This window comes from Oreochromis aureus, linkage group 14, assembly GCF_013358895.1.
Source record: "Oreochromis aureus strain Israel breed Guangdong linkage group 14, ZZ_aureus, whole genome shotgun sequence".
Lineage (NCBI taxonomy): Eukaryota > Metazoa > Chordata > Actinopteri > Cichliformes > Cichlidae > Oreochromis > Oreochromis aureus.
In genome coordinates this window covers 21,750,961-21,769,893 of record NC_052955.1, presented here as the reverse complement: position 1 = coordinate 21,769,893, position 18,933 = coordinate 21,750,961, and the positions used below count along the sequence as shown (strand labels likewise).

Here is an 18,933-nt window from a genome sequence, read left to right as displayed (position 1 = left end):
GGTGTCGTACTTTCAATGTACCTTTGGGCTTCATTTTTTCTCACTTTGGTAAGAAGTGAGAAATTTAAAAAATAGACATTTTTACAACATTTTCCATCAATCCGTCCATTTGTTTTCTTCTGCTTGTCCAACTAAGTTCAACAAATGAGGCATTAAAGTAAACACATCATCATGCAGTAGTTACCGATTAACAACACACCAACACAAATCCATATCCTAATGAGGACACACATACAGTATAATCTTTCTCTTAGTATTTATGTATGAACACAAAGCTGACAACACAAAGACAAAAACCAGACCAGAGACTTCAAAGTGATCGCCACAGTGATTCTACGCTACAAACATTAACAGGTAGAAACGGAGGCTACAAGCCTGACTGCTCATCACTGCTTTTGTTACCTGCAGAAGTGAAGTGTGGAAGAAGTGAAGTGCAGAAGAATGAGTCTCTGACTGCTGAGCTGGCATGTGCATGCACTCAGCTTTAAAATCACACTGGGTTAGCACTAGCGTTAGCATGCTGTCTGTGCACATGCTTGCAAAGAAACAAAGAGCTGTTAGCATTTTTAGCTTCCAATTTAGCTTTGCGCTCTTATCCTTATCTCCAATCCTCAGTAGCTGTATTGCTGTATTGCTCCACCATTTTACTCCTCACACACATGAACTAAAATTAGCTGATTGTAACGCAAGTTTGCAGGAAGACAACTGAAGAACCTTTGTAGTAACAACATAAGTGTAACTGTAATGTAACTACTAAATTTAGTACAGTAATATGTTACTGACAAATGTCAAGTGATCACAGTAATACGTTACTATAACATGTCATATCCAACACTGGCAGTAGCCTATTATATGCTATATAATATTATGTTGTTAACTGGTTGGGTGTGCTTGGGGGAAAGGAAGACTTAATCCTGATATAACTGGGGATTAAATAACAAATTGCATGAAATAGTGATTGACACATCTTGTAGACATATGCTCTTAAACTTTTTCCGTACATCTGACACGACAAGGAAAACACAGAGGGGACAGCAGCCAGCATTCATAAACTGCTCTACAAACCCAAGAATTACAGCCAACAGGCCTGTTTCAGTGGACTAAGAGACAAAGAGTGAAAGTGGACAGTCTTTTCATAAGTCTTTTCCATTTTAATTTTCTTGTTTTCAATATTATTTTGTTTTTGGTTCTGTCAGTAGTTAGCTAACATAACTGAATGTAGGACTACCAAACTAGTGACTTCATGTTCTTCACTTCGACAAGATGACATTAAACATGCTCTAAAAACTGTAACTTAAAACGCTTATATTTTAAATCGAGTTCCACAGACGGTGTTAAATTTGTGACCTTTTTTTTTTTACAGTAAAGCGCCATGGTGTAAATTAGGCTTAATATATGTAGTGTTTCATTTCCACTTTAACATACTGTTTAAAACTGAATTATTGTCAGTTTTATAGATCTTTATGAATCACGTAATCACCACTGCAGTTCAAAGTAGAACTCTGCTGCCTGTAAGAACACTGCATTAATACTGCACTGAGATCTTCGGGATCTTTTGTGCAATTCCTTGATACTGTATTACCGAATTGCTTTGCAGAATCTTTAAACACAGGCTCACATTCACATTTAACAATAACAGTAGGTGGTAACTGCAGAGCTCCGATAGCCAACCTGGCAAAAAAGGGAGACAAGCTTGTGATTATTGTTGGAACTAGTCAATGATGAAATTTCAAGCATTTCTTAGAGATTGTAAATTAACATAATCGTGCATTTAAAAAACACATATTTTAATAAAGAGAGGTCAGCCGTAAGTCTAACAATGTTTCCTGCGGACTCATAATTATGATTAAACTTGTTTAAAATCTATGCCCTTAAAATCTGGAGTTGAATGGACTGTGCAACCTTTGATGGAAACATACCTTCTTTTGTGACTCTCCCGTGGGATAATACAGAGACCTTATCATGGTGGTGATCAGCGATGAGGCAGGTTATGTAGCACTCAACCTGAAAGACAGAATGACAGATTCAGCAATGGCATTTAAAGTTCAGCATTCACTAGTCGATCCACCAGTTTTATTTATTTATTTATTTATTTTAAGTTGATTTGCTAGATATGGGCATCTGGAAGTGGTGTGTATGGGACTTTGTACTTACAATAGGTGGGCATAGCAAGGCAGGAATTCAAGTGACACTATATTAAATCTATGACAAAAAAATCTAGAATTTATATAGTCACCATTTGATGAAATGTGTTAATTTGTGTCCATATCCTTTAGATTGGTCTTTACTTTATCATAGAAACATGTAAAAAAAAAAAGAGAAAAAAAGCTGCAAAGTTTAAGAAACACAAACTTTTTGCCACTTGTGTCTCATTGTCAAAACTTTTTGACCATAACTTCACACAGAAAGAAACATTTTAATGAGGTAGTTTCTGAGAGGTCAGTCCAAAGTGACTAATGAAGGACCTCTAAAACCTAACTTCACTTGACTTAATCATCATCTACAGTCAGTTCCTGCTGGGCTATTATTTCTGATAACTACACCTGTACCACTTTTTTCGTCTAAAGATGACTAGACTTAAACATTCTACATTTTCTTTTCAACATCCCAAAGAAGCAAATGCCTTTGCACTCTGTAAAAAAATGTAAAGCATACTTACCTAGTCTAAAACGGTATAGCAATAAGTACAAAATATGTAGATAGTTTTCCAGTGGCTGCGCTGCACTGAGCTGAATGTTTCAAGGAAAGGTAAACCCTTTCACACTGACTGTAGGCAGCACACTGGGTGGCAAATATGCATGCTTACAGCTGAGGGTGAATAAAAGAATGATCAAATCATATCTCTATAATATTCTATCCTTTTTCCTTTCAGCTGTCTTGAAGATGACTGAATCCAGGTCGAGTCATTCTTCTTTTGGTGCTTTCTGTAGCTGTTTCTGCAGAATGGCAATTCAAAGGTCAACTTCTTTCAACTGTGGGTTGTTATTAGTGATAAATTGAGTATATGTTATATTTCATAAGCCAAAAAATGTTGTTTTCCAAGAAATCTGAAAATAATTTGATCTGTAATACATTAGTAATGTGATTGTTATTTAACCTTCTTTTCTTCTTTTCTTTTAAAGTTGCTTTTTAAAAAATTGGAAAATGGTTTAGTTTTATGTACAGCATTGCACTAAAGTCTTGAAGGACATTCAAAGCTCCTTTCTAGATTTTCTGTTCTGTTTGCTGTCAACATCATCACAAGCTGCTTCAATAATGTTGAGGTCTGGCCTTTGAGGAGACCAATCCATAACTGATGGAGTTCTTTTGTGTTTTTTATCCAGGTATGCTTTTACTGAATTGGCAGTGTATTTAGACTCGTCATGCTGAAAAGTGACGCGCTTACCAATCAGACACTTTCCAGATGGTATTGCACGGTGGATCAAATGGTACTTTTCTGTATTCAAAATTACATCTTTTTTGACAAGTCCTAAACAATGACAGAGCCTCCATCTGTTTTACGGATGACTGTAGACACACACTGTTGTACCGCTTACCTGAGCTCCTCCATACAAATTGATGGCAATTTGAACTTAAACTTTCCCATTACACCTGTTGACACATTTTGGCACGCACACACTTTTTCCCTTTCTATCTTGACAGACGCACTTCCACTTAGACCACTTCTACTGTCCTCCACTTATCCAGTTTGCTCTGAACTTTTAAGGACACTGCGCACCATGCCTACATATGCCAGGTTTTCAGCTAACAGCCCTTTGAGAATCACCTTGTTGGTGCAAAAATGTTATTTTTTTCCTGTCAAACTGTGTTATTTTTGCCATTTTTGTAGATTCAAGCCAGGAAATGGGAGCAAATTATGTGTTTTTGCAAGTAACAAAATTACTAGATACAATTTAAAACTTCTTCTTCAGTTCTTAGCTAAGTTGTCTGTTACATGTACGGACAACATCCCTTGAGTTAGGTACTTGAATGCTTGAATGATTCATAGGTCAGTGTTAAGTGGCTTAACAGTGGCTTAGACTTTAGCAGAGAACTGTCAGTCTGCCTGTGCTCGTTCTATAGATAGATTTCATCAGCTGTGTAAAATAAAGCTGCAGAACTTTGGATGTAGTTGAGATCAAATTAGAGGTTGAGTCAGAAGATGGGTGTGGTGTTAGTAAAAGGGCCAAAGTGTCTGTGTCTCCTTTGGCCATTGAGGTCCTGTGGCTCAGTCTTTTATTTATTATTTTTAATTAAAAAATGCTTAGTAATAATTTAAATTCTTTCCCTATGTCTTTAATTGCATATTCCTGAACATATCAATGTTTTTAAAGTTATGAAAACTTTCATCTAATTGTTTCTCCATAACAACTACATGTCTTGTTCTGCAGTCTTTTCAGTGGATGGTGTGGGCTTCCTTTGTGCTGGAGATCCTCTGAAAGCTGGGCAGCAGCTGTGAGACTGCTATTCTTAGCTCATTCTTCAATGCTGAGCTTTGACCACCATTTCGTCTTGATTGAGGCAACAAAAAAAAATCTATTTCACACAGTTAGGATGTGGCAAGACGTTGACATTGCAGTGGGTACACCTTTTCAATGTTTCAATCAAAAATGCAGCCAAGGTCTTTGACTAAAACTGCAGCCGCATCGACAAATCAGATGCCGGATCAATGAACACTTCCTGCAGTGATGAAGTCAGCAGTTGGTGTTACACCAAAGCAGTCTTGGATTTAGCCACATTTTGCAGTATACTGTACTGAAGGGCAGAAACATGAGCTTTTATGCACTGACTGTGCTCTGCAGTTTGCTGATCTAAATGAATGATTTGAGGCTCTCAAATAGGTCTGCATTGCCTTCTTTCACTCACAGGTTGCTCATCTCTAGATTAGAGATGATGTGATTTTATCTACAAACTTTTTAAAGTGTGTGTATGCATGTGTGTGTCAGGGAGACATGGAAGTTTTATGAGAAAAATGATAAACAAAAAAGTTCATTACCTTTTATCTCCAACAAGATTCAAATCTCAAAAGTGAGGTAGAGAAGTTCCAATTATACCATTTAGTTGGGCCCTAGTGATAATGCTAATGTGATATTGATAGAAACAATTATTATCAGGTTAGGTTAGAGTTGCCAGGAGGGGAGTTTCCCTAATAAGTGGAATATTTTGTGATTAACATAGACATTCTTTTTTTCGTGCAATTTCACCAAGCCAGTCCCATTTAAGTTTTTCTAACACATCAATTCAAAGGTGACAATATAATGAATTATAACGCTGAGACTTTTTGGGAGAAAAGCACTTGTGATTAATATGGGGAGAAGGGAGAAAACCTCTGTGGTGTAGACTGTGTGATCAGCCACGTAATTTGCTCTGTGGAGATTTAATGTAATTAAGTAAATGGACTGCAAATCCTTCCTACCTATAAACCGACCAGGTTCTCACCTGTGAGCTTAAAAGCATGTGTTTATCAAAAGCACCTGTCTGTTTTTGTTTTAGTTAAATAAGGTCAAAGAGTCAAACTAATTCCAGAAGGACAAAGGTCCCTTTCAGCCACTTTTGGTTGTCAGTTATTAAAACAATAAATCTCTGCATGCTAGACCAGTGAGACACTCGGCAGTTCAGTTAAGTAAGCTGCTTGTACATAACATTGTTACCTCGCATGTGTAAAAGACAAGTGACAATTACTCCATGCAGACACATCCTGTTGGCAAATTAAAACACAAACATTTAGCTTATAAGCTGAATGATTTATGCTTACAATGGTGGAGCAAAGATTCTCCCAGCAAGGCGTAAGCACCTCAGATTAGCCTCCATCTTTGAAGCTTGGTGGGTGGTGGTGTAACAGTGGAGCTACAGTATGCTACAGTATGCATATCTAGACCATTGTTAATCCATACACTCTCATAATAACAGAATAGCAGCTATCAAAGTTGGTTTGCTGCCATCTCTCCCCATGGGCGGAGCCTGTTTGTTTCTCATTCGCTAGCTGGCACACCTGTTCTCCATCAGTCATTTATTTGCAGTATATATGGACCAGCTTGCATTTCCATTCCATGCCAGATTGTCTTTGCTTGTGTGCTGCAATCAGGCTGTCTGATGCTAGTTTTGATGCTGCTGTGTAACAGGTGTTACCGACTTTTGTTTTCTCTCTGCCTTCCAGTGCAACCACTCATTGGCTCAAATATCCCACGCAAGCTGAAAGGTGCTTGTTATCCTAACTAAGGATAACTTTCCCAACACTTCAGAGCTGGACAAACCTGCAAAAAGGATTTAACGGATTTTCCGCTTACCTGCACTTACCTGTCTGCCCACTTTCCGCTGCTTCGCTTACTGGAAACGTCTGTTGCTCACCCCTTTTGCCACCTGCCAATCACAGACAAGCTCATAAACCTCCTATGAGGGTGTCAGTTTAGCTCACTAGTTGAGCAGGTGCTCATGTGCATGTGGCTGAAATGCAGCTGCCTGGGTTTGAGTCTGAACTGTAGCCCTTTGCTGCATGCCCTCCCCTGTGCTCTCTCCCTGTCTGCTCTACACTGCACAACTATCAAAAAAAGGCAAAAAGCCCAAAAATAAATAGTAAGAACCTTCCATTAAATTCAACCTCAAATTCTCTGTCCTTTCACTAGCTAAACACAAACCTGCTTTCTCCTCTGGCTACTGAAAAAAGCTACTCACCTGCCATCACTTACTCGCTTCATGCTTGTATTTGTACTGTACTGTAAATGGTGTTATTTGAACAGTACAGCAGGAGACACGGTTGCAGTGGCTGCTGTGTGAGCTGGGATAGTTCAAGCCTAGTTAGAATTCTGCTACCCTGCAGACAGAAGCGACAACAAAACACCATAGGGATTATACACCCCTCTAAAACTCTTCCTCTCTGCGTCTTTGTGCATCTCTCAGACTTGTTTTCTGTCTTTTTTTAGTGGGGGTTTTTTCCTGCCTTGATATCTTTTTCCCCCTTTTGCACAGTCTTTCTTCCTCTGTTGCTATTTCTCCCTGTCTTTCTCCGATTAATAAAAGTGGCAGAATAAAGGATTTATACTCAAAAGGGATTCATTCAGGGTGCCAAGAAACTAGAAATGGCCTGTGTTAATCACTGCATGCACATTTGCAACCACACACACGCATGCGCAGTTTCCAAAGCACCCACACAGAGACGCATACTCCATATATCATTATCACGGGGTTCCAGCCTGCAGATAATCCAGTAACAGTTGACATTTAGCAGCCTGTTGTTCACACAAACAAATTCAGTGGAAGCTCTGATTAACACTGGCATTAACATGTTTTATGAAGGCAAGATTAACACCAACTAACAGGAAATACATGCCCTAAATGCTGCAACAAGAGAGCACGACAACAAAACAATTTCTTTCTTCTTTGCTTTACGTAATGTTGAAGGTATTTTGCTCTGTGCAACTGAGATAGAGAGCTGTGGGGGGGAAAGATGTGGTCAGAAAGAGGAAAAGGCTAATAAAGTGGTGATGACTCACAAATCGATGGTTGCACTGAAAGAGATGAAGTCAGTACTTGCAAGTAAACATGATGAGTGCATGTTTGGGCTTGCAAGTGGGTCAAGAGAAAATTAAATTCACGCGATCAAGGCACATCACTGATGGGGCTTTGTTCACGAAGGTCAGGCTCTAAAATTTTTAAAAAAAAGAAAGTGCTGAGGATTTAAATGGAACACCACAAAATATCAGTTGATATGCAGGATAACGGAGACTAAACAGAGCATCAAATGAAAAGCAATTCTTCTGGTTATAAAGACTCAGTATATATCATTAATCAAGAATGCTTTCTTGCAGCCTGGTGGCCAGGAGTTGAGGTAGTGACCATTAAATGTCCTTTCATTTAAAAAAACAAAACAAAAAACTGTTACTTATCAACTGTTGCTATGAAGGTTTGTCTCTTGTATTGTCTGGCAACAAAACCAACACGCAAAACAGCTTTAAACGATATCCTGGCTGTCTATACATGTGATCAGTGTAAGTGTTATTAAAATAATTCATCTATAGATGGTGCACAATTCTTCACTTAATGCAAAAAAATAAAATGTTAATGAGCAGGCAATCCCCATATGGAAAAGATATATATAAATCTTATAAAGTTTGTATCTGTCTTGTGTGAAACTTGTATGAAAAGCATACAAGAGTGAAAACAGATATAAGATCCCTTGGAAAATTATATAAATGAAACTTGTATGTTTTAGACTTACTAAAACAACATATGAAAGTAATGAGAAAGTGGCCACTTTCATGAGTAAATCATATAAACCTTATATGATTCACTATATGAAGTAGGCCACATCTTATGCAAGTCTTTTATAAGTTTTTACTATTTCTTTTCCATATGGGTCACCACATGTATGAAAGTGCTGGGCCACCTACACACTCTGCCTGTAGAAGCTGCAGCCGTGTAAACCAACACCATGAAGCTCCCAGCGCACAGATTTTGTGCTGATGTTCATACCAGAAGAGAGCCGGAAATGACTGAATCAGCAAAGTGTTGATGGCTTTTACGAACTATGCTGATTAACACTCTGCAACCCCGTAACTCTCTAACTTTACGCTCTCTGACACTTCGAGGGAAAAAATTTACCAGACTGACTTATTGCAATGATATCCTATTACAGCACACTGCATAGCTAGGTGTTTGATTTTATACAACTCTGTTAATGAGACTAAAAGACCTGAATTCAAAGTGTTTAAGATGTAAGTATAAGGTTGTTAAGATTCTATTTTAACCTGAACAATAAACGTTTTATTTGAGCCTAAACAGGTCAGTTTCATGTCCAATGAACGGCAAATGAAAGTGAAACTAAAAATCAAATGAGACGAGATTTAAACCCAGTGAAGTCTCGTGTGATTACAGCAGATGTTTTCTTAATTTCTTTAGTAATTGCATGTAGTCATTTTATGATTTTGTGGCTCTGCTGTATAAAACATGTTGCAGTTATATAACTAATTATTGATAACTACGTATAAAGAATGTCAGGTGCTGACAGAATAAAATGCTTTAGTTAAGCAGATGCTTCTTTAATGTAGATGACATGTGAAAAACAGTAAACTCTCAGGTATTAATTATTATTTTTATCATTTTAATTAGAAAATCAAGTAATAGCAGAAGTAGCCAAGGCTAGAAATTGAACAGTTCCTTAAAATTTAAAACTCACTACTTTATCTCATTTGGTATTAATTTCAGTAGTAATTTTTTTTTTTTTTTTGCTTCCAAGATCCCAGAAATCCTGCCCAGTTGGGTGTTTTTCCTGCATTTCCATGTGCTGGTGTTCCAGTGCAACAGCTTGAGGGCAGATTTATCTGGCAACGAAAATAGATGAGTTCAGTGAACTAATTACACAGCTGTAATGTACTCATCAATATTTAGGGGCAATCATAGTCTAAACAGGTAGTGATTATACCAGCGAAGAGAAGGGAACAGAAGAGAAGGGAACAGAAGAGAAAGCTCTAATATTTCAAACAAACCTTTGTAGATGCTTAAAGAGGCATTATTCTACATTGTAAAGTATCACAATGCCCCTGAAGGGAGCACATTGAGTGGGATGTTAAAGTGATTCCTGAGGACTCTTAAAATAAGAAGTAATTGTTTATGAAGCATGACAAAAGTCTAAATTATGTTTGAATAGTAAAAATGCCTCTCAAAGCAAGTAATCCGGGCACTAACTGAAGAATCCATCTCATGATTTCATTGTGCATGGTTTGATTTTTGAAAAGACTGTAGATATACTCAAGCACGATGTACAAATTACATCAAAAAAGGAAAATGAGCTCCAGTATTTCCCTGTATTGTCTTAATCTCCTTCCTTGATTACTTTTTTAGTTTCCTTTTTTTATTGCCTCACATATGGTGTATTGTCTCAGAATCTCTTCCATATCATCTCCTTATTTTTTACATTATCCGCCTTGACGCCATGAAAAGAACACTGGCACAAAGCCTCACTTTTTACTCAAAAATATCCCCGGAGAGCAAAGCAGGGGAAAGCAGGAATATTTTAGAAAAAGTTGAAAGAAAACCAGAAAGACAGCATGAAAGAGAGCAACATAATCATGCATGTAATTACCCTGTTGATTTCTCTGACAGACATTGAAATCAAGATTTAAAGAGGAAGAAAGAGAGGGATTGAGATAGAAAAAGACATTACTGTACCGTCCTGTGTTCTGCTACTATTATTGCCACTACAGGATCCTCCATGCTCTGATTAGTCCTACACATCCTGGCACAAAAAGGTGCACAGACACACACACATGCATGCACATGCTCCTGGGAACACACAAGCCATATTCAATCATACACGTACCCCTTCACGGTCATTTTCACCCACACCTGAATGGATGCACCCAAACCCTCCCACACACTCTAATTCTCTGGTTTGTCATAGCACTTTTGAGCTCAATAATATATAGCAGAGAAAAGGCAATTAGGGTGGAGGACAGTCAAAATGAGGGGAAATTAAACACAAAAGAGAGAAATGCAAATTTGCTATCAAAAACAGACGGCTGGAGAGAGATTGAAGAGAAGCAAAATCCTAAAAGGATTTATTTTAATCAAATAGAAATTGTTTTTTCTCATGTGCAGAAGGAGCATTCGCTATCCTGAATGTGATATAGCCTACGTTTCCTTCTTAATTCTGGTGCTCTGTCTCATTTTGCACCATGCGTTATTAAAGGAAATGGATTTCAGTCCTGCTCAACTGCTTCACCAGACTGTGGAAGGACCGTCTCTCACAATTTAAACAGCATATTCTGAGTGGCATGTCTTCCCCGGTGATTTAGATCACTGCGCAATTTGTTTCCTGGCTTGTCCCTCATGTAAATTTTGATGCAACATTATTAAATTCACACTTTTGTTTTGTTTTGTTTAGGCTGTTTCCCAGTTTAATGAAGCTCTGAATAGTTGCTGGTTGTTTTTGCATTTTTTGAAAAGTTTTACAGCTTTTCCTATTGATTGACTGCCATTCATACTGCATCAAAGTAATTAAATAACAGATAAACAATTATTATAGTGAAACCATAGTAAGAAAAAAATGATGAAAACTTTACATTTTATAATTACAGGACATTGTAGGCAATGGACCTTTTTCTGTATTTTTACCAATTTATCATGTAGTTTTACTAGTTGGGCACACTTCAGATCAAACTGGGCTACATGTGTCCTGCTATGTAAAACGAGCTATACATCCTTGCTCAAAAGTATCTTGTTTTTTTTATAAGATAATTTTTTATAAATGTATAAAAGGAGATTTGTGGTGGACCACCAGGTGGCTCCACTCACACCCAGTGTGAGGGGAAGTGAGAGGGTTAGCTTTTTGGTGCCTTGAGTGTTCAGTTGTGTGACACCGAGATTAAAGTTGGAGTAAAATATTGGGATTTCTCGTGTAATCCTTACAATACTTCCACAATATAATGTTAACTGGGTAAACTGCAAAGTTGGATTTTTACTGTACTGACCACATCAGTTTCACTCTTTTTCATTAAAGGCAATGAGTGAAATTCACACAAAAAATGTAGTAGAATGTAGTTTTTTTATGCTTTTTAATGTTTATCATTGTTTCTGGAACATTTTGATGAAATGTCATAACAGGGACACATGAGCTGTTGTGAGTCGGAATGCTATTTTAGGATGTTTCTTCTTGTTGTGTACTCTTTTGCAAAAGTATCCAAGAGGGTGTCTGCTTGAAAGCCCTTTGAGAAAAGAGAAGTGGCATAGAACTTTGATTGTTGATGTTGCGCACACACACACACACACACACACACACACACACACACACACACACAGTACACAGTCCCAGTTGTAGCAGGTCATAATAAACAAGGTCACTCCCCACATCTTGGGCATGCCAACCCCGAAGGCGACCATCATAGCAAGTTTATTAAATGGACCATTAAATGGACCATCTGTCACAGATACGCACACACGCGCACAGGTAAAAGATAGGCCTAATATGCATAATAATGCTTAGCCATCAGCTTGCACGCAGAATTAAACTTTACATCCAAAAAACAATTTATGCACAACATATTTTTCATGCAGTTGCATGCAGGAGAAATGCAGTTTAGTAATGTGCAATGTAGCAAATCAATGGTACTTTGTTGAAAAGCAATATCAGGTGTTTAAATTTAAAAAGGAAATGAGTGCTGGACTTGAGCACTATAGCACAAATTCAATTTCTGTGTTCACCCATCTTATGGTATAGCATTCAAAATTAGCATGCTAACCTCTTCCCAAGCCTTTCTAGGCACGGTGCTAACTGGATTCAAAATCTCAGGACGATGTCTTTTGCTTAGAAAGCGTTGCATTTTGAACAACCTAATTTAACTCTGTCAGCAAAGGTTCATCAATAAAACATGCAGTTTAGTTTATGTGAGTAATTAAATCATTTGTATCATGGAAACTAAATCCCCTGCACCCCATAGTCATAGTACAAGTAAATGAATGCAATCATTTTGAATTTACCTTCCACTGCGACAATTACAAACACTAAATAAATCCACGTGGCTAAATTCATTACATTATATTCGTTATATTTCATCAGATTCAACTGAGTGAACTTCTACATCTGTCATGAAAGTTAAAATAAGGAGGGGGAAAACAATTATTGCAGTGCTTGCTACATCTTCATATCAAATTTAACCTTGACATTTACATCTGAATGTTATTTTTAAACTGCTAGAGGGGAGGCTGGAACCACATGCTTCTATTATGCTTAGTGTCACACAGAGCAGGCGAGTACCGTGCAATGAGATTTGAAGATGTCATTTAAAGACAGAGTTATTTTCACCTATGGGAGACAATGAAGTAATTTTAACCTTAGCCTTAAGCAAGATACATATAATTGCTGTTATCAAATAGAATTTTTATTGCCTCCTTTATCATTTGTCAAATTTTATTTCACGTTAGCGGGGACACAGCACCTCGGACATACCGACGTTTGATACTATTTGCTTTAAAATTATACTCAGATAAGTGGTAGAGACCAAGAGGGAAAGAAAAGTGCTCATATGGCAAGATCTGCATGTTCAGTTGATCAGTTTTCAAGCTTGATCAGAAAGCTGTCTGGCTGCTGCTTGAAGACTGACTGGATTGCCAAGTATGTAGCGCTGCCAGCCTTGGATGTCTGCCTTTTGAGTTTTTCCTCCTCTGCAGCAGCTCTTCGTCGACAACAGTACTGGGTGTGGATTGTTTGGTGTTTGATGTTTTTTTTTGTTTTTTTTTTCTTGTCTCTCATCCGTTATTATTTATGCATGATGACGATCTTGGCCAGACAAACTGTTTAGATGCTAATATGTGGAAATTTTCTTGTTTGACTGTCATCAGCAGGTCTATGAATACAATTGCAGAGTGTCCACTGTGCATGACTCTTTATCAGGTTTGTGCAAATGGCATGGTGCTGATACCTCATGAGGTTTTTCATAAAAGCAAGTGATTATACAGGCCAAGAAGATAACAGTTTTTTTGTTTTGTTTTGTTGTGTTTTGTTGCTTTTTTTTAGAAAATAAAGGAACTCTGACACATAGTGTTTGATGTCTTGAAGAAGAAGCAAAGTGAGAGTCATGCCAGAGTTAAACCACATGTTTCATAGTTAAGTACAACTTTTATTGTATGTGTCAAGTTTGACCTGGTGACAGTGAAGCACAGAAAGCTTGAGTGGTTTGACCAATTCAAAATGTCAGAATGTGCTTCGTGTTATGGTGATATAGCAAGTCACACACACATCTAAGAATCAAGCAGTTTTGCATTTAATGATACTTCACATGGGACCTTTTCATGTGAATGAATGAGCATTATATTCAAGCCCTATGTCTACTTTATTCTTCAATTTTAGTTCAGTTGTTCAGTGTGTGGCTCTGTTTTTAGAGATTGATGCAGATTTTTTTCCCCTCTTTCTAAGGTTCATAACTTCCAGATGCTGTCCATCTACTGTCATTGGTTTTTTAGACTTACTGTTTCTTCTGTTGTCCTCTGTTTGGTCAATTTCTTTAAGATTTGTTAAGGACACACTGCACAGAGACTGACTGATTTATTGGCAAACCTATAACACCAGCCAGTATTAGCCATTTCTATCGGAATCATAATTTAAAACAAGAAATGAATGAAAAGTTAAAATGTAGAGGAGAGACCTGGACATAGGCTTTAACCACATTTTCAGTGCTGATGTTGCATAGTTTGTGTACCAGAGGGCAGTCTGCAACTTTCCTGTTGACAACACACATTTGGAACGACACAAACACAACAACTAGAGTCATGTAGAGTGTATACAAATAAATAAATAACGACACATAAACATGTGAGGGAAATCTGTTTATCTTTTGTGAGGCAAAAAGAAAGAAGCATTGACCAACATAACGAAACATCAGATTTTTAAATTACCAACTGTCTGTATCAAAAATCCTACATTGGTCAGCTCTAGTTTTGCCCTTTGAAAATAAAAAAATACATTAAAACTGCATTTTAGGAATTTCTTCAATTTTTTTGAGGCCAGAAATTATACAGATTTTAGTGGCAAATGTCAAATGTTAGGGGCACACTGACCACACATACTGCGTTTAGAAAAATGTGTATGTACCTCAGGCACACTAGGGTGAAATTAGATTTTATCAGGCACAAATGCTCACTTGATCTCAGGGATGAACTGATTATAAGGTGGTTGTCAAAGGTCATAGGATAAAATGATTTGGGACTAGCCGTTTCCTCTTGCAAATCCCAAAGACTTGCCCGTTGTCAAATAGTCAAATACTGGTGTTATCTATAATTAGACAGGTTGTTGGCCTTGTAATTCAGATTTTTATCTTAATTATACAATGCTTTAATATATCAATAATGTTGATTCAGTGCAGAATTCAATGTAGAACCAGCAGTGCAAAATGTCTTGGATTGGGTTTTGAAGTAACTTTAGTTCTGCTAGAATCACTGACAGTTCTTTCCTTTTCTTCCAAGAGTTAAATCCCTGGACCACACTCCAATCCCTGCCTATTGTATCCACTTTGTAAGGCTTTAGTCCAGTTCCAGAAGCAAATAATGGCTGAAGTAGCTTGTTTTGGAAGAAAGAAGCACAACACAGCTTACTTAGGACTGACACATCAGAATCAGCTTTATTGACCAGAATTGAACTCTGGACGTGTTTACATAACAGAATAAATAACAGACTAAATAGCACCATGACAAAGACAATAACAACACATGATGATGTGATGGTGCAGAGATGTTGGAATAAATAAGAAACTGATGCTGGTCACCTCTGTTCTCAGGCCCCTGTCTAAAGTCACCAAAAATTCACAAGCGTTGCAGATTTTGTTGAATACAATTGGAACTACAAAGAAAAAGGTTTTGCGTTTTTTGCTTCCGTTATTTCTCAGTTTCTCACAGTGCACCAACATGGTGTGAAGTCACACAGTATATGTGTTATAAATGGATAAGAATTCAAAACAGATATGCCAATCATCCAAACGAAAACTCAAAACCTATAAGGAGTTGAAATAAGAGTGAACTTAAAGAGAATATGGAAGTATACAAAGGCATGAGAGCATAAAAATAAACTTAAGCTTCTTTTCATCTTTATTCTATAACAAGAGAGAAAATATACTATATTTGGACCACAGTCCAGCAACATGAACAATGTATTGTGTTTTTATTTTTAAGTTAGGTATAAAAATTTCACTCTACCTCTCAGCTTTTTTGATGTTTGCTTCTTTGTCCCATACAAATTTATTGGTTTCTGGGCACACATGCTTGCCCCTTATTACTAACCTTGTTTATATTCCGCACTTTTTGTTAATGCTGTGATTAAAGATTCCAACAGGATTTAAAGACAGCTCTGCCAAGTGAAAATCTTCATCATAACCAACTGCTTGATTTCCCTTCTTCTTATATGGACTTTTGTTGCTCTTTACGCTACTTTATTATTACTAACCTGTCTGATCTAGTCTTAAAAAAAACCTGCGATTGGCTGTAACCATGCACCTTGGATCAGCTCTTACCCTTCTGATCCCCTGAACCATAATATGATGAAAAGTTCGAATGGGTTTTTTTTTTCTAGCGTTGCCAAAAACATGTTCCCTACCCTGTCTTTAACTTGTTTATTTTTAACAAGTTTGAATCGACGATTTTCATAAATGCTATAAACCTTGACCTCTGCTTGAACCTGAAAGACGTCATGTCCATCTCCACAAATAAGTCCAAGACCTTGTGATGACTTTATCCTGACACGAACTAATCTCATCTGCCTTCTCTGCTTCTCCAGAGACTCGGGAATGCTTTGCCTTGCTAGACCACTTGTTTTTGCTTGACCTGAATCCTCTTTCACTCGAATGCTTCCCAGCTAAGGCCTGGCAGGGGAAAAAAATAGCTGTTAGTGACAAGAGTCCAGCATATTCAGCCCAGGCATTAGGAGTTAATGGCTCTCCACGGGCTATCAAAAACCGTCTAGCTAATTAAGTGCCATCATGATTGTGGTTATCTATTCATTCTGTCTACCCAGCTTTTTCCAATCTCACACTGAATGTGTTTAAAGTGGTGACAGAAAGTAACTAAGGACGTTTACTCAACCACTCAGACTGCCGTGGTTTAATTTTGTTCTACTTTATATTTTTTTTACTCTGATAATCTTGTCGGCCTGTGGCCCTGAACAAAAAAGCACGGGCTGCCTTATCAAATGCTTCAGTTCTCAGCATTTTCACCAAAGACATTTGTCATCTAAATTCGTCAAATAGTTTCATTTCATTTTATTTAAGAAGCAAAGAAGAAAAAAATACATTGAGGTCCATGCATTTTCCACTTTTTTCCAGTTTCATCTCTGTAAGAAACTGACTGCATTAACTGTTTATTACAGCCATTTTTATACACGTTTCCCTCATTTTCAGAGGCTCAAAAGTAATTGCACAATTAACTGACAAACATTTTCACAGCCAGATGAGGCTTGATCTATTAAAAATGAAGGAGACACAATATGTGGAATTGATTCCAAGTGTTGAGCAGGTTGCACTCAAAGAACAAGAAGGCCAGATCAGACATCTCAAAGAGCCGGTGCAGTTTTGAGAGAAAAAAAATTATTTGGACAGATGTCAAGATGAACTTGTACCAGAATAATGGGAAGAGAAAAGTATGGAGAAGGAGAGAAACAGCTCATGATCTGAAGCATGTCACATTATCTGTCAGATGTGGTGGAGGTAAAACATCACATGGGCAGGTATGGCCTCCGGCAGAACCGGGGTCACAAGTGTTTACTGATGATGTGCCTGCTGATAGAAGGAGCAGGATGGATTGTGAAGCGTACAGGGCAATACTCTCTGCTCAGATTCAGCCAAATGCTGCAGATCTGATAGGACAGTGCTTCACAGTGCAAATGGATAAAGATCCAAAGCATACTGAAAAAAAACAAGAATTTCTCAAACCAAAGAAATTTTAAAAAGGCAGTCACCTGATTTTAACCAAAGTTATTGAAGACAAACTGAATGCAGAGAGACCCACAAACAAGCAGCAACTGAAGGAGACTGCTGTACAGTCCTAACACATCATCTCAACACAGTATTTGTTGATGTTCACGGTTTCTTGACTTCAGGCAGTCATTGACTTGCAAAGGACATTTATACAAATATTTTTTAAAAATCCTTATATTTAATCCCTAAACAGTCCTCTCACATCTTGATTGTTTTATTTAAAATCCTGTGTGGTGGAAGCAAGACTACAAACAAATTAAGGACCAAACTGTATATGCATATTTTATTTTTTTTTAAAAGCGTCACATAAAAAAGTATAAATGATCAAGTAACGTATAACCAAACTTTACTTTCAGATGTTTTGACCATAGAAATCATCCTAAAACTGTTCCGATCCTTTTATAAGAAGCCCAGCCTCGACACTGGGGAGATTACATTTCAAAAACCAAACAGGATAAAAATGTACAATTCTGTTTCCAAGAAATTTGTGATGCTGTGTGCAAAGTTAATAAACAGAATGAAATAGCATTAGCATTTGATGTGCTATCTTTGTACTGTCCTTTGAAAAATATATACTCATTTTGAATTTAATTCCAAGAGTCTGAGCAGGGATGTGTTTACCACTGTCTTGCATCATCTGTTCTGCTAACAACACTCTATAAGCGTTTGTAAACTGAGGAGACAAAATCCTGTGGTTCTGGAAGCAAAATGCAGCTCCAGGATTTCCAAAAAAAAAGCAGCGCAGTATAATTTTCCTATTCTTTTCAGTCGATCTTGAATGAACTCAGAGCCCAAGAACACAGCAACATTTCTGGATTTTATGTTGCTTTCTTTTTCATTTTCATGTTAGGGATTTAACTGTGGCATTCATAACATTTGCTATGAAATGCAGATACATGCTCAGAAAGTGGAGCTTATGAGGCATGTCTGCATGTGCACATGTGTTTGTGTGTTGCTTCTCATGACAGCAGGAGGCACTGCTGCTCCTTTAATTTCAAGGTGTGCTATAAGGATCAATATGTTAACCTAGTGGAGCGGGTCCGTTTTTATATATCTCTATATATATATATATATATATATATATATATATATATATATATATATATATATATGTGTGTGTGTGTGTGTGGCAGGTAATTTTGGTAAGCTTATAAAATTGTGCTTACAATAAGGAGCAGGCACCTTGTCCGAGGAATCATTTACAGGTCGGAGCAGATGGTGATATATTAAAATTAGAGCAGAGCTATGAGGAGATTTAAAGACTTGTTGAAGGCAAACACTCGGTGTGGGAAGAGCTTGTAAGGCTGTGTAAAATTTAATTAGAATAGTCTGGGAAGGGATTTTCATCACTTCATCTCACACAAGGCTTTAAGGAGTGGGGGTAAATAGAAAGTGCATATTTTCCAAGCGCACTGTATTTAATTGATTATTATATTTACTTTTAATAGTTTTGAAACTACACATGACCTCTCATGCAGTCAGGAGAAAAGATGGGACCTTATGA

At 37.4% G+C, this 18,933-nt stretch overlaps 1 long non-coding RNA gene across 1 annotated transcript; it reads right to left on the bottom strand.

Moving 5' to 3' along the window:
• Positions 1-249: 249 nt before the first annotated feature.
• LOC120432950 lies at positions 250-5,906 on the bottom strand. Its single transcript, XR_005608222.1, has 3 exons — positions 5,735-5,906; positions 1,920-2,004; positions 250-1,671 (listed from the first exon to the last, which is right to left on the bottom strand). It is a non-coding gene; the product is annotated as an uncharacterized LOC120432950 (long non-coding RNA).
• Positions 5,907-18,933: the final 13,027 nt, after the last annotated feature.